Source organism: Mercenaria mercenaria, chromosome 13 (assembly GCF_021730395.1).
Source record: "Mercenaria mercenaria strain notata chromosome 13, MADL_Memer_1, whole genome shotgun sequence".
NCBI classification, from domain to species: domain Eukaryota; kingdom Metazoa; phylum Mollusca; class Bivalvia; order Venerida; family Veneridae; genus Mercenaria; species Mercenaria mercenaria.
This window is the reverse complement of record NC_069373.1, coordinates 53,454,128-53,480,697: the sequence shown is the minus strand read 5'-3', so window position 1 is coordinate 53,480,697 and position 26,570 is coordinate 53,454,128. Positions and strand designations below refer to the sequence as shown.

Below are 26,570 nucleotides of genomic sequence, written 5' to 3'. Positions count from 1 at the left end.
AATATGAGATACGTTTGTGTAAGGAAATTACTTTTGGGGAGGTGTAGGGCTGCGTGGGGATGGGGTAGAGGAGCTATGGGTAGGGCTTAAAAGTGTGCGGTATGAGGGATACCACTGCTAAGAAACATTATAAGTTATAAATCAAATTGAGAAGTTTGTCATAAAACTTTAATCAATACCGTTTCAATTTGACCCCAGTGACCTTTAGGATGCCTGACACTAAACTAATAGTTGTCCGCCCCTTACCAAGGCCAACCCTTATGAAAAACTGAAACTGAAACTGTTTTATTTGATTAAACGCCTATTTTTACGCAAAACATATTCAATGGCGTTTTACAAATACATAAAAATACGACAAAAATTAAGATATTTAATGACATATAACATAAATTAGCATAAATACCATTGTGAATAAACTATTTAGTAAGCATTAAAAAAAAAAGATCAGACATCAGATAAGATTAATAAAATATTAGAATATATATTAAGATACAGTAAGATAGCTGTTTGTTATTAAGTAAGAATAAGTGGGTTATTGCGACATGTCCAGACGTTATTACAAACAATTGTATTTTGTATTTGTTATAATATAGTTCATATTCGAATGTATTTACACAATAAAATCATCCAGTTCACGTTACTTCAATTTCTTAAAAATTACAGTCACAGTCTCTAAAAGAGTGCAAAGTAATTTCCAAAATAATGAGTTTTCAACTTCTTTTTTGAAAACATCTATTGTGTCTGAGTTCCTTATTTCGAGAGGAAATTCATTCCAGAGTTTAGGTCCAACAGTACCAAAACTTCTGTCGCTGGACGTTTTGCGCTTGTTGAAAGGAACAACGAAACACCCAGTAACGGAGTTTGAAAAACGCAAGTTTCTTGTCTGTGTTTGTTTTATGAGAAGTTCAGAAAGATATTCTGGAGAGGTTCCAACTGAACAATTATACATGTAGGTGAGCATTTTGAATGTGATTCTGGCTTTGATTGGTAGCCAGTGAAGGTCATACAGCGCTTGCTTGGAACTGTCATATTTTCTTCGATTTAGGACAAGTTTTGCACACATGTTCTGAATTCGTTGCATTTTGTTTACTTCGCTTTGAGCAATACCATACAGAATGACATTACAATAATCTAAATGGGATATCACTAATGACAGGACAAGGGTTTCGGTAGCCTCCTTGGTAAGATATTTCCGGATACATTTTATTCTGAAGTAGTTGAGCATTGCTGTTCTACACTTTCGTTTTACATGCTCTTTTAGATTCAAGTTTTCATCCAGGAATGCACCTAGATATCGAATAAAGCTCACTGATTTCACTTCATCATCTACAATGCATACTTTGTCAGTTGAACACTTAGAGAACTTATGTGAAGTTTGATATTAATAGAAGCAGTAGTAAAGAAGATAAAATTTGCGACAGTGACGCAAACGCCTGGGCAAGTACAATAACCCTCCTTATTCTTCGAACAGTCGAGCTAAATATCTTCCAAGCTATTTGACCTTTAACCTCCGAGGAGTACCCAGTGCACACGATGGATGGAAGGACGAACGGACCGGTAGACATGCGTGACTCCTATATAGCCCCATATACTTTGTAAGTGGGGATATAATCATATATATAAAAGTCTAATATGTGTCTAATATGTGTCAGGGCGACTGCGGTGGTGCCATGCTTCTATGCTGGTGCCAGGTCTGTTGTAGGTTCTTCTTTCTGCAGATACCGAAAATGAGGATGAGTAATTAAGACACGAAATACTTTAAGATGTAAGGTCAAATCAGATTAAACTAAATCTTCCAGTTTTTTTCCTTTTAATAATAATCAATACAAATAATATATCTCTTCTTCCTTCGCAAGGGAATAACAATTGACAATGAAAGTATTTGACAAAGGCAGCGTATTAACAACAAGAAATAATTTGGCAAAAATAAACAATAGTTTAAATGTTTCAATAGCGCTGTACGTACGTTTCAATAGCTCTGTACGTACGTTTCAATAGCCCTGTACGTACGTTTCGATAGCGCTGTTGCAATAGCCATGTACGTACGTTTCAATAGCGCTGTACGTACTTTTCGATAGCTATGTACGTACTTTTCAATAGCCCTGCATGTATGTAATAACTGCATGCGTCTTTGCCGACCTTCTAACAAATGTAGACGAAATTATGATACTAATTATAACTAGAAATTGCTTTTGTAAAAAAAGCGCATGTCTCCCCCAATGCAAAGTCCTATAGGCAAAAAGTCAATAGGGGTCAGGAGTGAAAGTCAAAGAGACACTGATGGTTGGCAGCAATAGGGATCATCTACTTGGCATGTCCAGTCATCCCGCTAAGTTTTAACACTCTTGGCATAGTGGTGCTCAAGTCACTGTTCAGGCTCCTGTGATCTTTGATCAAGTGACCCCAAAATTAATAGGGGTCATCTACTCTGCATGTCCAATCATCCTATTAAGTTTCAACATTCTAGGTCAAGTGGTTCTCAAGTTATTTTCCGGAAATGATTTTACATGGCCAGGCCCCTGTGACCTTGACCTTTAATAGACTGACCCAAACATCAATAGGGGTCATCTACTCTGCATGTTCAATCATCCTATGAAGTTTCAACATTCTGGGTCAAGTGGTTCTCAAGTTATTGGTCGGAAATTGTTTTCCATGTTCAGGCTCCTGTGATCTTGACCTTTAACAGAGTGACCCCAAAATCGATAGGGGTCATCTACTCTGCGTGTTCAATCATCCTATAAAGTTTCAACATTCTGGGTCAAGAGGTTCTCAAGTTATTGATCGGAAACGGTTATCATTGTTCAGGCCCCTGTGACCTTGACCTTTAACAGAGTGACCTAAAAACAAATAGGGATCATTTACTCTGCAGGAACAATCATCCTATGAAGTTTCAACATTCTGGGTCGAGAGGTTCTCAAGCAATTGATCGGAAACGGTTTTCGATGTTCTGGCCCCTGTGACCTTGACCTTTAACAGAATGACCTCAAAATTGATAGAGGTCATTTACTCTGCATGACCAATCATCTTATTAAGTTTCAACATTCTGGGTGAAGTGGTTCTCAAGATACTGACCGGAAATGGTTTACAATATTCAGGCCCCTGTGACCTTGACCTTCAACAGAGTGACCCCAAAATCAATAGAGGTCATCTATTGTGCATTGCCAATCACTCTATGAAGTTTCAACATTCTGGGTCAAGTCGTTCTCAAGTTATTGATCGGAAATGGTTTTCAATGTTCAGGCCCCTGTGACCTTGACCTTCAATGGAGTGACCCCAAAATCAATAGGGGTCGTCTCCTCCATAAGCCCTACCAACCTATGAAGTTTGAAGGTTCTAGGTCAAATGGTTCTCCAGTTATGGCTAGGAAAAGAAAGTGTGATGTACGGACGGACGGGCAGGGCAAAAACAATATGTCTCCCCCAGAGGGGTATGGGGGACATAAATAGATATAAAAATTATAATCACATGTTTGGCGTCGTGGGTGTGAAATAAAGCCATTTCATAATATACAAATAGTGTGGTAAAGTTTTGACGTTATTTATAGGTGCGGTTGGGCGAAATTACTTGGTCTATAATAGGTAAAGAAAGAAGAAATTTTGTTGTTTCAACAGGAAAAACTTACATGTGATAAAAAGAATATTACACTTGTGTCTTTCCACATTGAATTGTTAACAAAAAATATACTTGATTATAGAGAAAGAAAGGCTTGCAAGTTTCTTTTTCAAATCAATGTTTGTTTTATTTTTTTAAAAGAGACTCTGAACAACTCTTCTTGAATATGAAATTAACCCCTTTCCAAGTCTAAGTTATGTTTTATTAAACAATCCGTTGTATAAACATTATATCTGCAACGAATAAGGTTATTACATGAATGAGGATGTAAATCCTTGCATCCTTGATAAAACAGAGAAATGTTCCCTGTCTTCAATTTGTTTTCATAAATAAAAAGATATTTTTGTTATTATTAAGTGAAACTATAACTTGAAATATTTAAGTATCATTACGGCAATTTATAATTTTACTTACGCATGGAATAGCACTGTATCCAGATTTTTTAATTATTCTTTACTAGTTATTATTTCACTCTTAATCATTCAAGAGTGTTCATGGGTATTCCAAATCAATTTTCATAGAATTGAATGGGACTAATGCTTCAACATAGAGATATAGCGAAAATGCATCAAAATTAAAAAGGGGGCATAATTCATAAAAAAATGGTACCAGAGTTATGTACATTGTATCAATGATAAAAGTGGCGACGTGGAACAAATATTTAAAGTTTAAATAAAATAACTGGGATAGCATGAAAGTGCACCAAAACTTAAACTTGATTTTTTCTAAGTAAAAAGGGGGATAATTTCTGAAATTTTGGTTTTAGAGTTATGGCCCTTATTATATATGATGTGAGTGTTGATGAGGAATAACTATTATAAGTTTAAAGCAGATCTATCAAGTAATTACAGAGATAAATAGAAAATGCATCAAAATTTTACCAACGTGTGGACGCGGAACGGACGCAGTTGAGTAGGATAGCTCTACATATACTTCGTATAGTCAACCTAACAAGAGCTGTCACAGGAGACAGCGTGCTCGACTACTTCGATGCTGGATAGTAAAACTGGGCATATCTGAGGAAGCTGGAGCTGTCACTGGAGACTCCAATGTTGGATGAAGATATCGGACAATATCTTGTGTCTGTGTCAAAAATATTAAGTAATAAGAAAGATAAAGTGTATCAAAACACTTAATAAGTATAATTCTAAGCAAAAAGGAAAATAATTCATAAAAGTAATACTATAAGCATATACATTTTTAAATGTCTGTAATAAAAAGTTATACTTTTTAGCTCGACTGTACGAAGTATGGAGAGCTGTCCTACTCGACACGGCGTCGGCGTCCGTCGGCGTCCGTACCTTTGTTAAAGTTTTGATGCACTTTCTCTTTTTCTCTGTAATTACTTAATGGATTTGTTTCACACTTCACTTCAATATTTCATGAATTATCCCCCCACCTATTTACTTAGAATTTCAGGTTAAAGTTTTGATGCAATTTAAATCTCAGTTATTACTACATGGATCTGATTCAAACTAAAAGCAGTTGTTCCACATCATCTCCCACATCATATGACACAAGGTCCATAACTCTTGTACCAATATTTGAGCCGCGCCATGAGAAAACCAACATAGTGCGTTTGCGACCAGCATGGATCCAGACCAGCCTGCGGATCTGCGCAGTCTGACATGCCGGTAAGCACATTGCAGCAGATCACAGCGGACGAGGGTGTGAAGTTTCAGTCCATTTCCATTAGTGGGTACAAGGATACAAGCTTAAATACAAAAACTAACTAAAATTGCTAAGTCGGAGGAGGGGCATATTTTTGTAAAAATGCAAAGTAGAGTTATGGAACATGTGCATTGCATGTCAGATCATCACAGTGAACAAGTGTACACAACATTGACTTGTTGCTAATATGAGGAATGAATTTGTATAGTTTCATTCAGTTGCGATGAGAAAGAACTGAAATATCAGCTTGCTGAGTATCATGAATAATATGTCTAGGGTATAGGAATAGCTCACATGATTTACGCCGTAACGGGCTTAAAAGTGGAAATAGATCATAAAAGATCCGTGACAGAGTTATGGGATTTATATTACATGCTGTTGATAATACTGAGAAACTAAATCAAATCCAATGAATAATAGGACCGATGTACATGCCCCTTCAAAATGCTTGATAGAATAAGATTATAAAGTAAAAAAAGGGACTTATCTCACACAAAAAAACATATATTAATATCCCGACCTATTGCACATAACCACTTCATGTTGATGAATATACCAAGTTTTATTCTAACTAATATACAGATGTATTTGTAACACAAATATTGTTAAATCAAAAAAGGGCATAACTAAACAAAACAAGCAAATTCGATGAATTGGTATCCCCCGCCGAATGGGTATGTGGTGAAGAATGGCAAAGAAATATATCTGGCAAAAGAATGAACTTTTTTTTCGGGAGTGGGGAGGAGGGGGAGGGTGACCGGGTGAGGGTACAAAACTTCACATGTAGATAATAAACAATAATGGAAAATAAAAAGTGAAGATTTTATTTTATTTTTTTTTGGGGGGGGGGGGTGCATGATCGGGATGGTGGGGTGAAGGGTACAACATTGCATGTTGATAAATATTCATGGAACGTTTAAAAATAGAAAAAAATGAAAAAATGTGGAGGTGGGGAGGGAGGGGGGGGGAGGGGCTGGGGAGGGGTGTGACCAGGGTGGTGGGGATGACTGGGTGTGGGTACACAACTTCACATGCTGATAATAAATGTTCATAGAAAAAATAAAAGAAGTTTAATGAAATTCTACCAATTGGTTAGTTTGTTATGTACAAATATCAGGATTTTTAAACAATTAAAGGGCAATAACTCTGAAGTTACTGAAGAGATACTGAATTGTGCGTGCACTACAACATTATGGTGATCTAAAATAGTTTAAGTGTCATAGTTCTAGGTCAAATATGTCACAAGTTATGAAGCAGAAATTGCCATATTTATAGTACCCAGTATAGCTAATACTAGAAACTACTAAGGGCCATAACGCTGGTGTAACTTGGACAATCTGACTGAAACTTTACGTGCGGCATTTCCCTATAGTGGTAAACATGTATATAAAGGTTTATTAAAATATTTCAAACAACTTTCTAGATATGACTCCGGACGGACGGACAACGCCAACAATAATAATCGGACATAAAAGTCCAAACTATAAATTATGCGCACGCGCACTTCAGGCTTTTACATTTAAGTTGGATGGAATATGTAGGAAGTGTTGAATACTATGGAATACACAGTTACAAATGTTGTTGTAATATTGTAAAGTTAAAAACGTGGCATGACTCAAAAACTAATAATCACAAATAAGTTCCGGACAATAAACACATGTGTCCACTTCATGTTAATAAAGTATAGCAAGTTTTATTTGAACTGGATGGGAAGTGTAGGAGGGGTTGAATGCACAAAGTATGTATGTAGCTGCATCATTGTTAAATCAAAACAAGAGCACCGCCTTGCGGGTGCTGACGCTCATCTGATTTTTTTTGTATAATAGAAATATTGTCCTATCCATGATTTTCTAAGTCTAAAAAGGGCCATCACTCTTGCAAAAAGCAGGATAGAGTTATGTTTCTTGATGTACAGTGTCCACTTATGATGGTGAAAAACTGTTGCAAGTTTTAAAGCAATAGCTTTGATAGTTTATGAGAAAAGTTGACTTAAACATAATATTCAACCAAGAAAATGATTTTTCTAAGTCCAAAAAGGGCAATAATTATTGCAAAAAGCAGGATGGAGTTATGTTGCTTGCTGTACAGGGTCAGCTTATGATGGTGAACAAGAGTTGCAAGTTTTAAAGCAATAGCTTCGATAGTTTAAGAGAAAAAGTTGACCTAAACATAAAACTTAACCAAGAAATCTGATATTTTCTAAGTCCAAAAGGGGCCATAAATCTTGCAAAAAGCAGGATGGAGTTATGTTTCTTGCTGTACAGGGTCAGCTTATGATGGTGAACAAGTGTTGCAAGTTTTAAAGGAATAGCTTTGATAGTTTAGGATAAAAGCTGACCTAAACATAAAACTTAACCAAGAAAACTGATTTTCTAAGTCCAAAAGGGGCAATAATTCTTGCAAAAAGTAAGATGGAGTTATGTTTCTTGATGTACAGGGTCTGCTTATGATGGTGAACAAGTATTCCAAGTTTCAAAGCAATAGCTTTGATAGTTTAGGAGAAAAGTTGACCTAAACATAAAACTTAACCAAGAAATCTGATATTTTCTAAGTACAAAAGGGGCCATAAATCTTGCAAAAAGCAAGATGGAGTTATGTTTCTTGCTATACAGGGTCAGCTTATGATGGTGAACAAGTATTCCAAGTTTCAAAGCAATAGCTTTGATAGTTTAGGAGAAAAGCTGACCTAAACATAAAACTTAACCAGGCAACGCCGACGCCGACGCCGACGCCGACGCCGACAACCGCTCAAGTGATGACAATAACTCATCATTTTTTTTCAAAAAATCAGATGAGCTAAAAAGGAGCATAACTAAAAAAAACATGTTGATGATGTATGCCGGGCTTCATTTGAATTGGTACACAAAGTACAGACAGACGCACTTGTCATATTGTTAAGACCAAAAAGTTTCAATTGAATTTGAAGGAAACTGTAGAAAGAGTTGAACACACAAGTAAGTGTGAGAGATGGATAGAATGACAGACGGACAGCTCAGACTCTATATGCCTTCGGGGCCTTCGACATCTGGGGCATAAAAAATTAAGTATAAAGTGGAAAGTATTTTGACAGATTGGTGCCAGGACCTGATGCCATATGATGTGGATGATGACGAGGGACAAGTATTTTAAGTTTGAGTAACAACATAGATAAAGTGAAAGCGCATAAAATCTTTAGGCAAGAATCTAGAATGGTCGCAGATGTGGACGACGACGCAATGGTGAGTAGGATAGCTTTCTACATAATCCATATAGTCGTGCTTGAAACAAACTATATAGCAGAACAAATGGCACAAAATTAATCATAAATTGCTAGACAGATAGAGTCAATATCAAACATAAAGTTTGAAAGGTATTACCCGGCATGCATTGGTCTGTCGGCTGTCGGAAACATCAGAACACAGGACGGCATAAAGCTATTTTGGTTTTCTGCAATCGATTCTTTTTCTATGTCTTTAAATGATTTCAAACACTGTCTTCTTGCCTTTTTAAACCTGAAATAAATTCAAAAGTTACAGACCTGATGCTACAATATCCAGCGAAATCCATGGAATTCAATGAAATATGCTAGGTACCGTTTAATGATTGGCAACTGGTTATCAGACAGCTCTTCTTACAATAATTCTCCAGACAACTCTTTACTATAAAATATGTGTTGTTACGGTCGTTGACTTCGAATCATTTATACATCCCTGTTGTGGTTCGAGCCTCTCTCGAGGTCGTTGAATTCTTTCACTTCAAGGTTTTGCTGACGGTTAGTGGTCAATATTTAAATTTAACAACTTGAGCAATAATGAGTGAATTTAATGGTTATAACATTGAAATGCTTACTTTGGAATAGCTTACTAGTAGTAACAGATTAAGAATTCTAACTGACAAGTTCCAATTACTGTCATTTTCCACACGAGTTAAACGAGGCGTTTTTAAATGATCATGTAGTGATTCGCAGTAATTTAGAAATCAAATTCAGTTTTAACCTCACATGTCCTAGAGGATGCAAAAACTAAAACACTTTTAAAGTTTCATTTGAATTCTTCATTGATTAAATATTTTGGTTTTAAAATAAAGTTTGAGGTTTTAAACAGAGAGTCTGTGATAAAGTCCGAGTAAAGTGTAACATGAAATAAGTAAAATTTCGCAATGTTTCGGTCATATACTAGTATTGGCGCCAAACCATGCTTAATGCAGTAAAGTGCGCTTTATCTCTAGACAAGGAGGGAAGATGTATAATTACAAATGCAAGATTTATCAAGACCACCTGAATCAATGCCTTTAAAACCAAAACAAACCAAACTATGTCAATATGTAAGGGTAAAATTACAATTGTTAGTAATTGTCGAAAGAAGACGAGAATGATGTCAACATTGTATGACACATGGCCCCTTAAAATGTTCGAAAATTAAAAAAAGTAGCAAAACTCTAACAACATAGGACACCAAACTCTAGAAAAGACGCACATGTCTGCTTCAAGCTGATCATGTTTACCAAGTTTCATTAGAATTGTAGGACTTGAGTGGACCGTGAATGTTCTGGCGTAATAGTAATATTTCGACAATCGAATTCAGTTCCTTAACTAGTACAATTTAGCTCTCCAACAAGCATACAGCTATGTCAGAAACCTTAAGCGTAATTTGAATTCTTGCTCGAAATCGCACCGTGTAAATGGCAACTCTTAAGTAATTTTGTAGCTTACCTTGTTGAAAATAGTTGATTACTATAATGCTGACATAAAGGGAACCAGCGCACCTCTGATGACCGGCATCGATAGGGTATCAGCGCGTCTCGATAGGGAACCAGTGCACCTCTGGTTATCTGCATCTTTATGGTACCGGCAAGACAGCCCTACCGCAACTGTTGTTCCATCAACTTAAATTTTCCTCCTGTTAATATAATCATAAATAGTCACATTGTTTTTACTGGGTTTCTCACCAGTACTTACTTACACTAAAATCACCGTATAAAAAAACTTAAGTTGTTTCAACTTTCTTTAAAAATGAAAGCCACTTTTATTCCTTTTTACATTTTACTGACAGAAAATAAAAGTTCGTATTAAAATCTTACTATTTGAGAAAAAAACGGGTCTCAAACTCACACACGGAGTGACCGCGGATTCGAACCACGCCTCAGGCTGATATGGTAGCAAACACCTGTCATATTTACATTACACCACTGCAATGGGCCCAATAAAGTTTACTTTTTCTTGACGAAAATTACACCGATCATGAAAACATTTGACTTTTTTTTGTATATGTTTAGTGTATCTAAACTGAATTATCGCCTTGTATCCAAAGTGCGTCATAAATTGTAAGCAAGTCCTTACGTGTATGGTCCAAGAAACTGCTTCTCGTTGGATAGTTCGGGTTCCTCGTCGAATGGTTTGAATTTCTCATCGAATAGTTCTAAGTTTCTCGTCCCGGATACTTTAAGGTTTACTTTCACCAAAGCCAGAAACTGTATGCCCATTCCTACGCGGGAGAATAATCGACCTTTGCTTTCTAAAGTTTTAAAGTTATGCACTGCTGACTGAATACTGGCAGTCATTACTTAACAATTAACAATAATGGCTTTAAGATAAAACAAGAATTAAAACAACGTAGGCCTATATTACCAGAAAATACCAAATTTGTAGAAACTTTATTAAAATAAAAATGAATGCGCATGACTTGGTTGAAAGCTGCACGGCTAATATAACGCTAGCCAAGGAAATAAACTAATTGTACAGACAAAACACATACCTCATTGCGCCCGAGACAAAGGACCTAGCTGCACCGTTCACTAAACCGTTGTGAAATCTACAGCATGACATCCTTGCACGTGCTTGTATAGTCAACAACAGCCGCCATTGCTGCATCACCCAATTAACCAACATGATATCTTCACACCTGTTTGTAGTCAACATCAGCCACTATTTTGGAACAATCTGCAGGGAAATGCATACAAAATAGGATAATATTATTAGCAATATACATACCTGTTCATGATAAAGAGAAACGCACATTTGGTTTGGTCTGCATCTCCATATCCGTCTGCGTCTTTATTCTCCATGTACCCCGTCATTCTAGTAGAAAAAAACAACGAAAGAATACAAAACAAAAAGAATAAAGAGCAGAAATAGAATGGAACATGGCGCGCGATTACCCAGGTGTCGTCTGCTGTTGTCTGCATATTTCATGGTATGTCTTTCCAGCTATCTAAAATTGATTGGACAGAAAAAAATATTAAAAAATATTAAAACACATCGCAATATTTTAACATATTCTAATAATCTAGAAGTAATTTATTGCTTGTGGCAGAAAGAAAAAACAACACATTGAAACGGAAGGAAAGGCAAAGAACCCAATGCGACAAACAATTTGCACCAACAAAAAGACCTTTTTGACAAAACAACACAAACCATAAGGTATACAACCGAAAGACTACATCGAAGACACCCCAAACACCATCACAAACTAAAACACCGCCATAAACACCACCACAACCGCCACAAGACCACAAACACCGCCACAAACACCGTCATCGTGACACCACTAAAAACACCCAACACAACAACCACCACCACCACAAACACCATCACATAGCCACTCACTGTAAACAAATCCCTAACAAAAACAGCAAACACTGAACACAAAGTATTACGAAAAAACATACAACTTATATTTCTCAATAAGCGCACCTATAATCCAGATTTTGTTTAAATTCAAGTTTGCCTGAATTCATAAACAGGTCTTAGCAAGGCTTAGCCTGTTGAAAGCTAAGCGTTTATCACGTGATCGGTTGCAAGATTTCTCTCACTGCTGTTTGTAGACTTGGAAGTCTGTCATCCATTTATAAATGCCATTGCCTAGATGTAGATACTGATTTCCATGGTAACCCTGTTGAGCGTATCGATAAAGAAAACTGTGCGTAAAAGCAAAAAAATATATATCAAAGGGTTGCCACCAGAAAGAAAAAGTAAACATACACACCCTATATGATCCAAAATCTGCTCTATAACTTTGTACATTTGACCGTCGCTCGTCCGTTTATACCGTTGCCTAGATGTAGAGGTACATTTCCATGGTAACCCTGTTGAGTATGTAGATACAGAAAGATATGTGTAAAAAACAGAAACAAATATATCAAGGTGTTGCCATAAGAAAGAAAAGGTAAACATACACACCCTATATGATCCAGAATCTTGGTACATTTGACCGTCGCTCATCCGTTTATATCGTTGCCTAGATGTAGAGGTACGTTTCCATGGTAACCCTGTTGAGTATGTAGATACAGAAAGATATGTGTAAAAACAGAAACAAATATATCAATGTGTTGCCATAAGAAAGAAAAGGTAAACATACACACCCTGTATGATCCAAAATCTTGGTACATTTGACCATCGCTCATCCGTTTATATCGTTGCCTAGATGTAGAGGTACATTTCCAGGGTGATCTGCTCTAGACCTTTGTACATCTGAACGCCGGTCATCCATTTATACCATTGCCTAGATGTAAAAATACGTTTCCATGGTAACCATCTGAACGCCAGTCATCCATTTATACCATTCCCTAGATGTAGAGATACGTTTCCATGGTAACCCTGTTGAGATTAAGTTGCTAGGTATAGAGTGACATGTCTTAAAGCAGAAAAACATGTCTTAGTGTTTATACAAGAAAGGTAAACGAAAAATACATACCCTATATGCTCCAAATCTGCTGTATAACTTTGTAGATCGGTCATCTTGGAAGTCTGTCATCTTCTTCTGTCAAAGAAAAAGTAAACATACACACCCCATATGATCCAAAATCTGCTCTATAACTTTGTACACTTGACCGTCGCTCATCCTTTTATATCATTGCCCGGATGTAGAGGTATGTTTCCATGGTAACTCTGTTAAGTGTTTTGATACAGAAAGGCATGTCCAAAAAAACCAAACAGAAACAAACACTATACTCTTGCCTCAAGATTGGAAAAATGAGCCGCGCCATGAGAAACCCAACATAGTGCGATTGCGACCGCATGGATACAAACCAGCCTGCGCATCCGCGGCTCAAATAGATATACACACCTTTTGTCCAAAAATTTGCTGTATCATTTTGCAAATCTGAATGTCGTTCATTCATTTATTTTATAGATGTATTTGTATCTTTCCATGTTAACCCTGGTAAGTGTTTAAGAACACAGGAAGGCATGTGTGAGAACAGAAACAAATATCAATTGTAGTGGTGCCTTAGAAATTCCAGACAAAGAAAATATGGAAACATACACATCATACACGCTCCAGATCTGACGACACATTCGTCTATGATCTTTTTGTATGTTCTAGATCTTTGCCACTAAAACACAACTTAAATTGCATAAAAAAGAAAACATGATTTTGTTAAACGTAAATGCCCTACTTGCCAATGGAACTATTTCCATGACAACATCACACATCACTTGTATGAGACAAATGGCTCAAAATCAGTGATCAATATTACAGCCAAGCTACTGAACGTCGGTTATACGTCTAGCAGATGAAGATTTTACGTTTCCATGGTGATCAAATTGAATATATACAAGAGATGTCTATAAGACAGCACGCTCGACTCTTCGACAACTAAAGTCGATCAAGAGCTGTAACTTGGCAAGACTTAAATAACAGAGTCACTTCATTATAATTTAGTAAAATTAAAAATTTTATTACGGCAACACCTAGCATGCAAAACTAAAGGGAAATAAGGGACAGAATTTCAATTAATATCAACCAAGAGTTCTTTAACTTTGTTATGGAAGTAATTTTGATGAGATGGATGTCCTGCGTGCAGTTTCAAAAGCTGGTTCAATACAACCAAGATTCATAGAACTCTAGCATTATGTGAAGTTTCAATCCAGTACATGTAGTTTGTTACTGAAATACTGTTAGTTGCATGTAAAACTTAACCGAATTTTTAGGCGAAAAACTTATTCAACAAAGTTAGCTATATTGTTTCTGAGAAAAGACAAAAAATTAAACCAAGAAACTCAAATTTTATAAGTACAAAAAGGGCCATAATTCTGATAAAATGCAAATCAGAGTTATGGTTCTTGGCCTACAAAGTCACATAATGATTATAAAAAGGTGTGCAAAGTTGTAGCTCTTATAGTTTTTTAAAAAAGGTGGACCTAAACAAAACTTCTAACCGACGCCGACGATCAAGTGACGAGAATACCTCGTAGTTTTGCTGTTTGTTTTTTTTCTTCAAAAAATCAATCAGACGAGCCTAACAGAAACAAGTCAACATTTATCGTTGTGTTTCCTAAAGACATTTCATACAAAAAGGAAAAAGAAAACATACATGTCGTATATGCTCCAAATCTGACCTCCGTCAATGTTGTGTATGTATGGACTGCCATCTATGTCATCATGGCAACCTGGAAAACTGCAAAAAAATAAAAACATAATTCTGTTAAACGTTAAATGTTTCACTTGCCATTAAAGCTAACAAAGTAATTTTAAAACGTTTGTTTTCGTGACAACACCACTTATGATACTTTGACAATTAATAGAAACTCAGAATCTGTATAGAACTTTAAAACTTCAAACAAAGACTTTCGGGCCTAGCCATTTTCATTTCAAGGATAAGTGTAACATTAATACTAGTAGTTGATCTTAAAATGAATTAATTTTGGGTTACTTGCCTAACGTGGCTTGGCATATTGAATTTTGATGGCTGACCTGTAAGCCCTAAGAACAATTTTTCATGGATGCCAGGTTGTTGTCACGGTCAACTAAATGAGACTTAAACATGTTCCCATTTAAAAAAAAACCTTGCACAATACTAATTTGACTGTTTCCATAGTTTAAACATATTTTATTGCATATAATATACATAATATCTACATCTCAAGTACAAAACTTAACAATATTATATGCAAAAGGGTTGGGTAATAAGTTCTATCAACATTATTACATACCCTCCCCTTAACAAATTTCACTTACATGAGATTCGGCTTCAAAATGTGTATTCATAAAGCTATGCAAAATTTTATATAATTGAAGTTAAAAGAATAGAGAAATAGTAATAGGAAATCTAGTTAGATCACGTACAACATAATGTTTATATTTCGCTTGATACTAATATTTTAGTTTTTGCTTTGTAGAGTTTTATTGTTGGTCTTGTTGTTGCAAAACTAAATCTAGATGAATTTGGACACAAAAAGTCACTGTAGTATTTAATTCTCAAATCGCTTTGTATCTTTAATAAATTTTTGAACACTTCTGAAAATATTAATATTATCGTTTACTGATAAAGAAGGGTTTCCAAAAAGTAATGTATCTGTACTTAAAGGGTGACAGTCCTTGGTTGACTGGAACATAACTATTCTTTGATTTACAAAGTCAGGACACTGAAAAAGATAGTGCTCACAATCTTCAATATGATATCCACAACTACAACTAAAATCGGTAGCTAAATGATTATTAAAAAGATCAAAACACAAGTTGCTGCATTTTTTCTTAGTCGAGAGTGAAAAATTGAATACTTTCGTTCTCCAAAGGAATATATCTCCGGTACTTCTGGCGCTTTAAACCGTGTGGTCAATAATAACTTTTTGAAAGCTGATAGGCCTTCTAGTTGTTTTGTTTCAATGGGTAATTCATTCCACAATGAGATAGAAGATGGAATAAATGAACTAGAAAATATTTCGGTACGTCTTCTTAAGATTACATAATCTTCATTATTTGTTATTGTCACCGACTACATTAGGAAATAAATTACTTAAGTATTCTGGGACCATATTATGTTTTATTTTATACATTATTATTAATTTTTGATATATCCGTCTTTCGGACAGAGATATCCATCCTATTTCCTTATAGAGATTTTCTAACGATACTGAACGCGTTGTACCAGTTACAATTCTTGCAGCTTCGTTTCGTGGTTTTTCAAGATTATCTTTTTCAAAATTTGTACAATTATCCCATACGACAGCTGCATATTCTAACAATGGTCGGAGAAACGATATATAAATCTGATTCAAAGCTTTCCTGCGAAATGAAAATTTCAGTTTGCGCATAATGCCTAAAGTTTTGGAAGCGGACAGTAATATATTTTCAATGTGTTCATGCCATTAACCATTGCTACTTAAAGTCACACCAAGATTAGGTATTTCAATGACCTTGACCCCTATTGTCAACAAAGCTTTTTAAAGTGGAAAGTGTCTTTAGCTTAGTCAGGAATCAATAAATTCATCCAAAACACTTTGTTTATTAATCTTAATAATATTCTGAATTTGGTGATACAACTTTGCAGAAATTCTTTTTGTCCAAAATAAGTTAAAAATTAGAAAAATGTGACCACTTCCAATAATTCCTTCTTCATCTATATGAAAATTTCTGAGAAACTGCTAACTCTTGGAATGATAAATCATATCATGCCCAATACCTAAACACATAATTAGAGGAAAAATACAAGAATTAAAATATTTGTCGCTGAAATTAATTAGTTACACAATTTTTTATGAAAAATAGTGACCTACAAAATATGGGAGGCAAAAGTTGAAAGTGCTGTAGTTTTTTGTAAAACAATATATATGGTAAAATACTGTATTATTATGAAAGATATAGTGTTAATGAACACATCTGCATCATTTTTGAAATGAAAAGTCTTTATCTTAAAAAGTCACTGAAATACCTACCAAGATGTTTGTGATCACTAACAAATTTAACTGGAACATTATCAAAAGTAAGATTAACATTGTGTGGCATTACGTTTGAAAAAAAGAATTGCCTCTGTTTTATTTGGATTAAAATCTACAAGCCACTGATGAGCCCATTGAGACACAATTAACAAGTCATGGTTTGAAATACCTTCCAAATCTGCAATATTAGCTGTTGTACATGCCAAAGATGTATCGTCAGACTGTTTCCATAGCAACCGTTCATTTCATGCAATAGCAACATGTACAGGCGATAATTCCATCTGGCCATATAATCATGGCGTCGGTCCCTATACGAAATGATTGTGTGTATAAAAAATCTTCAGAACACACCGACTTTTCACTCCCAGTAAATTACATAAAAGTTCTGAATATTCTTTGGTATTATTTATTATTATTAGTCCAAAGAAAACAGAGGCATTATTATAATTATAGCTCTATTTCCCTAGAAACAGTTTCTTACGTCCACAGCAATCTGAATGATAATCGCAGGTAAAATGGATAATAAACACAAAATGAATCATTTACAAGTTTAACTAAAGAAATGAGAAAAGAAAGAGCGACAGATATAGAAAGAAAATAGAAAAGAAATCAAAGAAAAACAAAAATACATACCACTTTTGACGTGCCCCTTTGAAAACTGAAAAGTTCCCACGCTAACGCTTACAATAACAACAATATGTAGTCATGAAAATCACGTGCTAGGTGAACTGAGCATAAACAGTGCCCCGGGAATAACGTGTTGATTGATTCACAAAGGGTGAGTGAATTGTGTAAGATTGTGTCAATATGTTTTGTACGAGGTCAGTATAGGATAGACAACGAGTGCCGTTGTCTACGGGATATATACAATGAGAAAAGCGAGTTGTATATATCCCGTAGACAACGGCACGAGTTGTCTATCCGACTTACACCACGTGACATAAAAACTGTAATTATTGAAAACTGTCCCACGCGTTCTATAGAAATTAAGATTAACGTGTTTTTATAAGAGTACCGTTAGCGCTTATTTGTCAGTAGGGCATATGAAAGAATGCAGGTTACTTTATATACATTCAGTTTTACCACGCCATGTACCCGGATAATCTTAACTCTATTCAGCGGCCCTAACTCAGTGCCAACATGGCGGATGTAAAGCCGATACAACTTAGTTTTCTGTGTAATTACAATGTATAAAGGAATGTTCCTGTTGTTATATCCCTCTCCATTGATCAAGTGTATATTTATTTCAAAATGCATCATGTTAAATATATCAACCCTTGTGTTTTCAGGTGGAAAAACGACGAACAAGGCAACTTTTTCAATGAAAACTTTTACAAAAAATCTTTAAAAATACTTCTATGCTTTTGATGCCTCGAGTGTTTTGTTGTTTGAAAGCAAAAATATACTGCTTTATAGGCCCGTTTACACTATGTTGTTAACCCTCTACATGTTGACACAATACATGTTCAAATGTACTGATAGCGAGAAAAAGGATAAAAACCTAACTTTGAGAGGATAAAAACCGAACTCAGTTTACATGAGGAATGGATAAAAACCTAACTTACACGAAATTGTGTGACACGAAATTGTGTGACGGACAAACACCTATTTGACTAGTATTCTATAAAAACGAATGAGTTGACATGTACATGTTGTGATTATTGTAAACATTACTTTATAAGCGGTATTGTCGGTTTAAGTTCCGTGGACAAGTGAAAAATGTAAGGATAAAAATCTTCATTAATTAATTTGTCATTAATTTTACAAGATGTTATATGTATGCCCACTACAGTCAAATATTTTTTCATAATTTTAATATTATGCAAATAGCAATGTTTGGAAAAATCTGGATAAATCCTCAAAAATTACTCAGTATAAAAGTCAAAATTATTATATTTATATAAGAAATTATTTAATACCACCGATGTTCGAAGTTCTGTAGTCCCCAACCCTCTCTCCCCCCCCCCCCCCCCCCCCCCCCCCCGCTCTCTCTCTCTTATGATCAATTATTAAATATGATATTTTTCAGACGGTAAATAGGGAAGAAAAGTGTGTGTGTGGTGTGGTGTGGTGGGGTGGGGGAGTGATGGATGGACTGACGGGACAGGGGTGTGGGTATCCTTACATTTTTCACTTGTCCACGGAACTTAAAAATCCACTTGTCCATAGTCAAATTTCCCTTGCTATGATTTGTAATATCATACCTTCATGAAAGCGCATATAGACTGGAGATCGAGTTCTTTATTTAGGACAATGAAAAGAAAAGCATATCACAGTAACTGTGGTAAAAAATAAGTTGTTGAAATATTTGCCTTTTAACGTTTATAAAAGTCTGAAATCGCGTAAGCAGTGTTCGGGATCTTTTGAGGTCATGCCTGAAACACTGCCCACGCAATGGTGCAAAGCCAGATGAATTCAGAGAAAGACTCTTAAAACGTTCCGACTTGTTTTAGTCATTTTGCGATCTCTGTGTGCTTTTGATTTTAATTTGGCTGACTACTGGCTCAAATATTTCCTTTGACAGTGACTTATTGTCTCAACAGTTGGAATTCTACTTACAAACTTGTCATAATACTTTTTTAAAGTTGTTTACGTTTCTGATGTCTTTAAATGTCCTTTTAGTTCTCTGTGTGTAACCCTTGTTTTCCGTTTTTAGTTTTAGTTACATAATGCTATGTGCTGATGATGCAAATATTTTTCTTCAGCTACTTTAAGTAGTTCTTATGTTCCCTTTAGCATGTATATGATTTCTTCTTTTATGTTTTTTTTAATGCAAGTTGTAAAATGTGACTCTTCTTATTTCTGTGTAGTGTCAGCTAATCTTTTTTTATGTTGCTTTAAATGTGCTAAATCCGTATGTGATAAATTATTTTTTCCTTTTACTTGCTAGTACCTATGTGCTATTTTGTTTTAATGCGCTGTAACATGTATGTGATAATTTGTGATTTGTTTCTTATCTACTTAGAGCCAGATGCTTTATTTGCTTTGATGTGCTTTAACATATTTGCATTTTATTACAGCTGATTTACTTATGTCGAGCTTATTTACATGTGTTTGCCGGAAAATAGCTTTAAGCTAGTGTTATATGTTTATACTTATCCGACGTTAAATAAATCTTCTTGTATCTAAATCTTCTCTGATATTTTATCATAGTCACCGAGTTACAGTGTGCGCGAGACCTAGTCAAAGAACCCATTATCTTTATCACCTCCATACATTTGAAGCAACACACAATCTAAATGGTATTTTATGTTTTCTCATTTTATACCTGAAAAAGTATGCTTGTCCGTGGACACACAGAATGAAAAATGCACTTGTTCGCCGGCAAAAAAAAAATCACGAGTCGGATAAGTTGGACATAGGAATCCCATATCCCTGCAGGGGTGGGTAGATCAAAGAACTTCGAGCATCAAAAGTCCATAAAAAAAGCACAGACGAACAGCCGTTTTCGTTTGGTTAGGTGTTTATCCGTTCTAAGTTTGTATTTATCCAGCACTGTTTCCTATACCAGTTAGGAATTATCCGCAAATTTAAACCCACCTCATAATCAATACAATGTTTAAGCTATAAAAATCAATTTCAAACTTTGATACTGTTAAACATTGTCAAAGAGATATTTATGGAACTAATACATTTAATAAGTAAGGTCTAACTTCAATTTCTGGTACTTTAAAACAGTTAGAAACATAAAACATGTTCATTTTGAAGACTTTTTTGAGTACATTTTAATGAATTCCAGCCACATAATGTGACATTTCGATTGAAATATTTAGTACACAAAACATGTTATCAATACAGGATATTATGACTATCAAAAGTTTTAAGCTAACATTGCATACTCACATAAAAACATGAAAAAAGACGAGGAAATTAACTACATACATCGTCTTTCTGTCAGCCATGTTGGCACTGAGTTAGGGTCGCTGAACAGAGTTAGGATTATCCGGGTACATGGCGTGTTTACTCAAATACCGGATTTACTAAAATTTGACGTTCATTAACATTTTGATTCATTTGCAATCGCAAATGCTAAACGGTTAAATATGGATTTCTCAAAAATACTCAAAATTGAACTGCTGAACAATTAGTTTTTGTCAGGAATTTGCATGTTGGCGAAACACGATGACAGATACGTTGATTCAAGAAGATAGCCAGGTTCCGAGACTACAAAAAATGGCTGACAGCAAATCGGAGGTAAACATGTTGGATAAAAAATATTGTTGTTTGAAGTAATCTGGTATTTTAAGTATGGACTAGTGCTTACTGGTAATATACATAATCACATACAAATTATCAGATAAATTATCAGATTCTATTAGAAATCACTTTTCAACAATCTGTATAAAGTGACAAAATGATTATGGTTATATTCATTTTTGTTCTTACAAAAACAGGAACCAGAGTCGGTGTTTATTTATTTATTTATTTATTTATTTTGTTTATCAGGATATATATATATATATATATATATATATATATATATATATATATACATATATATATATATATATATATATATATATATATATATATATATATATATATATATATATATAGTTAGTACGTAGATGTTCGTAGGACTACGAACACTTTTAACTATATCGTGCCTTTCTTGTGAAACAAGATGGCGGACAGTGGCGACACTTAAAAATATCGCTCTCATTTTTTGTGCTTAAAATTGGTGAAAACTTAACGATCGGTTAGACTGTGTTGTCAGAAAGGAACTTAACTATAGTATACGTATACTTGTGAAACAAAATTGGATTTATATGTTTCATTATGGATGTAAATTCAGTTTTTCAATTACCTATACAAAATCGTTTCCATTGTCTTGGGGCGCGGGAAATGGACAACAATGATACTACGCAATTTACTAGACAAGATTTTATTGCAAGTTCAGTTGATGACAAGTTAACACATTTGTTTGATGAACTAAGGTTTATTAGAAATGAACAAGTGTCATGCAGCACGAATTTAGTGATTTTTCAGAACTCTATGGGTCAAATAAGTCATAAAATTAAGCAAGTGGTTAAAGTATCAAACGCTCATACGGAACTTACACGAGCATTGGCGTATAAGTCAATCGATTTGGAGGCCCGCTCCAGAAGGAACAATCTTATATTCAGGGGCATTGTGGAAAACAGGAACGAAAGATGTTTTTCTGTAATATGTGATTTTCTTGAGTCAAAGTTGGATATTGATACGAGAGAAATCTACATTGCACGGGCACACAGGCTTGGAGCAAAGAAACCCGGTAAGAATTTCAATAAGAGACCCATTATAGTGAATTTTAGGGATTATGGAGATGTAGACTATATAATGAGTAGAGTGACCAAGTTGAGAGACTTTCCCGGGTATTCTATAGATTCAGATTTCTCGAAGGAAATACAAGCAGCTAGATCTAGACTCTGGCCAAAATTTAAGGAATACAGATCACAGCACCAAAGATCCAAAGTTAGTATAGCATATCCGGCTAAGATAATTGCTGATGGTCGGGTCATTCATGATGAGTTCCCATACTGGAACTACTATGTAAATTATGACAGACTCACACAAATCGAATTCATCAGTGATCATATTATGAACAGACATACCGAGTTCGACTCAAACACAAGTCTAAACATGCAGCAAATGTGCCAAGGTGAAAATACACAGGTACAAAACAATGCTAATACAAATATTGGTCCTGTCAGACCTCCCCCCGGATTCGGTCAGACAATCTACACCCCAGATCAGTCAAAACAACTGGGTGAATTTACAAATTTGCTCAGTTCAACAGGTGTGTTTACAGGTACGACCAGTCAACCGTGTATAGCAAACGCGATGCCGGCAGTGCATAATGAGATGCAATCGGGATTAACTGTACAGTGTAACAATATTGAGCAGTTATCAATCCATGTGAATACGGTATCTAAGGACACAGAATTCAGACAGGATATTTTGCCGAGCACGGAGGTAACAACACATGTTCTGTCACATAACGACCAGGAAGTGCAGTCAGGAAGAATTACATTAGGAGAAACACTCACCTTGATAAGAGATACGTCCACTATCCTGAATGAAACACAAACATATAATCCGCACAATGAATCAAACACTCCAAATTCATCAAATGATGAGACTATACCAAAATCTATTGACTGTAACACTACAACACACTTTACACACGTTTCACGTGCTAGAAGTCGCTCTATGCGACGCAACCAGTCATCAAGTCCTTACAGGAGAAGCGTGTCATCCAACAGAAACAGGTTTTCCCCGGCTTCTATAAATAGAAATCGGGAAATACCAGATCGTGGACGCGATGTTAATAGGTAGGACATTACGGAGAAGGTCTGTGTACGTTGTGCGTATATGAACATCAATGGTTTGCAGACTCAACGTACAAATAAACTGAACTCAGATTTTCTTAAAGATATTTTTCTTAAAAACGATATCATTTTGTTTACAGAAACATGGACAGATGCGTACTCTGATTTACAGGTTGGCGGTTTTGAGAATTATGTCCTTCATAGAACTGATGTGAAAAGCACCCTGTAAACATGAAGTCATTGGGCCAACGACGGAAAACCGTCAAAGGATAATCGTTGTTGGGCCACTGTTGGCCCAACAATGATTAATAAGTATTGTAAATACAGCTGTTGGGCCAACGTTGAACCAACTTTAAATTTCAGTCACAGATATCTCTGCATTGGCCCGATATTGATTTTAAGGGAAAGACTTATACAGAGAAAACATCGTTGGCCCAACGTTGGGCCAACGTTGGTCCATTAGAAGTAATAATATAATAATTGTATATTTTACAGGTCACTGTTTTATCACAAGCCCCCACAGGTATACACAGGTTGTGTAGCTGTAACATGCAATATTTAATTAATTATTAAACACTTTTCTGCACCAATTCATAATCAGTTAAATTTGGGCTAATTAAACTAAAAACTTATCTGCAGCCGTAATGATATTTTGAACTATTTCAAATCTACTACCATGAAAAAATTGTGAAAAAAGTATTGAAAAAACCCCTTACTAACTCTATAACAAATATCTAATTTTATACAATCATAAAATGTTTACAATAAATCTGTTGAATATTCCACAGCATGAACTCTCGTTAACCCGAGTTATGTAAGAAATCCCAGAAAATGTGGTTAATTTTACTCTCTAGGCCAGGTTTCTAGCTTTTTAGACATGTGAAGTAAAGGAAACTATTATACATGTGATAGGTCTAGGTTTAACAAAAACCCGGTCTTCCAGCTATAAACTGTAAGTAGAAGTTTTTTTAAAAATATTTTTTGATAAAGTTATAGCATCTTATACAGAATTTCTTTTTATGTCCTGTATGCATGTTATATCCATATGACTTGAACATATGTTAAATACTAATATCTAAAGCTGGCGGATGGTATTTGTTATGAGTATTAAATTCTGTAAATAACATAACTCATTTTCTTGTTAATTCTAACATATTTTTCTCGGTTAAATACAGACAAAAATTAATTTCATACATTAGTTATTGTTATCAATTTGACTAGATGGTTTAATCAACATTATGATTTTTGTTTTTTTTTACAGGGTGCTGTTCAAGGGAGTAATAATGGAGTGCCTAGCACTGTGGTGCACAGGAAAAAATAAAAATATAAAAAGCTGCAACTTCAGTGAGAAAAGAAAACGAACAAACAGAACTTGGATATATAATGAGTTAATATACAGACAGTAATTCACTTTAGTAGGATTTAATTAGTGACTGCAGTAAGAAAAAATATTTAGATTTATAAAAGACTGGAAACAATATTTTACATGTTGTAGTGTTGAAATATTCTGTTATATTTCTTCAGGAAAATTGCAAACAAACTTTAAATAAATGTTAGATTTCTTTTTGTTAAATGTTAACAAAATCACAACAATTTGAAAATAAAACATGTATTAAACAATGCTAGTTTTAGTCTTTTTTCAATTTCGTAATCGTTGGGATAGCGTTGGCATCCATCTTTGGCCAACAAAGAAACAGAGTTGGCCCAACGTTGGACCAACCGTGATAGACGAAAAAATGCTGTTGGCCCAATGGAGGGCCAACGATAAGTGTAGAATATCAGTTGTTGGTCCTCCATTGGGCCAACGATGAGTGTAGGATATCAGTTGTTGGCCCAATGGAGGGCCAACGATGAGTGTAGGATACCAGTCGTTGGGCCAACGGTGTACCAACCGTTGGGCCAACGTTGCGCCAATTAGCAAAATGGCGTTGGGCCAACGAAGAGTCTGCCGTTGGCCCAACGTTGGGCCAACGCATGTCTGCTATCTGGGCAGGGCGAAACGAAATTCAGGTGGTGTTATAATATATATTAAAAATGATTTCGTATCAGACGAAACTTTGGTATTTACTTCGCAGGATGACATTATTTGGGTAAAAATACCTGGGATAAAACTGTCATTAGATAGGGATGTTTTTATTGGTCTTTGCTATGTTATACCGGATAATAGCAGTAGACAGTCTGTTGTTGAAAATAATGTGTTTGATAGATTGGTTGATTCTGTTATACATGTAGAAAATATCTCAAATGACCAATGTTATTCCTGGATTTTTGGCGATTTTAATGCCCGCACTTCTACATTACCAGACTTTGTGGTCGATGATAACGTAAATAGTGGCATTAATGATATATAACCGGATGATTACGAAAAAGACTCAGTTTTAAATCGTTTTTCTCAAGATAAGGGGCATGTGAATAGTAACGGAAGATTATTACTCGATTTTTGTAGACAAACAGGATACAGGATTGTAAATGGCCGAAAGGGAGAAGATTTAAATATGGGGAAATATACTTTTGTAAATAATAGGGGATGTAGTGTGATAGACTATTTATTATGTAAACCTGCTTTGTTTGATAGTATTCATGATTTTAAGGTTGATTGCCCGAATATATTATCAGATCATTGCCTATTGTCAGTGACCTTTTCATTTGAAAGTACAGAGTGCGAGTGCAACCCGTGCACTACACAATGTGAATACATGTGTCCTGGTTTTAAGTATGTATGGAAATCTGGGTTGAAAGATCAATATATTGAGTCACTGTCAAATGCTGAAAATAAAGAATAATTTAATGTTTTATCGAACGATATATCATCTAGCTCTTCACCGTCAGATATTGACAACTGTATACAAAATTTTGAATCTATTTTTAGTGATGTAGCTTCTCCTTTTATTAAAAAGATAAAAGTAGGTAACGAACTATCGACGCAAACTTTTGAATTTAATCAGCCGTGGTATAACGAGGAGTGCTATGAGAAACAACAATTGTTTTACAAGTGCCTGAATAAATACAGAAATTATAAAACTGATGTAAATAGAAAAAATATGGTAAATGCAAGATCCGAATACAAAACATTGTTAAGAAAATGTAGATTTAATTTTGATAAAGAAAAAACAAATCAGTTGTTGAAAGCTCGATACAAAAATGCACGTCTATACTGGAACATGTTAAAGGAGTCTACTGGGATAAAACAATCAAGTATACCATTGTCGGCTTTTGAGCAGTATTTCAAAATTGTAAATAATCCAAATGATAGATTTTTCTGTCCAGATGAAGACATTATCGGGTTTGTAAATCGCTATGAAAAAAATGAGTTCAAGGTAATGTTTCAGGAACTGAATCGT

At 35.1% G+C, this 26,570-nt stretch overlaps 1 long non-coding RNA gene across 5 annotated transcripts; it reads right to left on the bottom strand.

The window, feature by feature from the left end:
- Positions 1 to 429: 429 nt before the first annotated feature.
- On the bottom strand, positions 430 to 16,491 carry LOC123529408 (uncharacterized). Of its 5 annotated transcripts, XR_006682132.2 has the most exons (9): positions 14,575 to 16,491; positions 12,954 to 13,019; positions 12,622 to 12,856; positions 12,246 to 12,345; positions 11,016 to 11,200; positions 10,601 to 10,745; positions 9,974 to 10,160; positions 8,640 to 8,774; positions 430 to 2,142 (listed from the first exon to the last, which is right to left on the bottom strand). It is a non-coding gene; the product is annotated as an uncharacterized LOC123529408 (long non-coding RNA). The 5 variants fall into 5 exon arrangements; XR_006682129.2 differs by having other exon boundaries at positions 12,246 to 12,856; XR_006682130.2 differs by having other exon boundaries at positions 11,016 to 12,345.
- Positions 16,492 to 26,570: the final 10,079 nt, after the last annotated feature.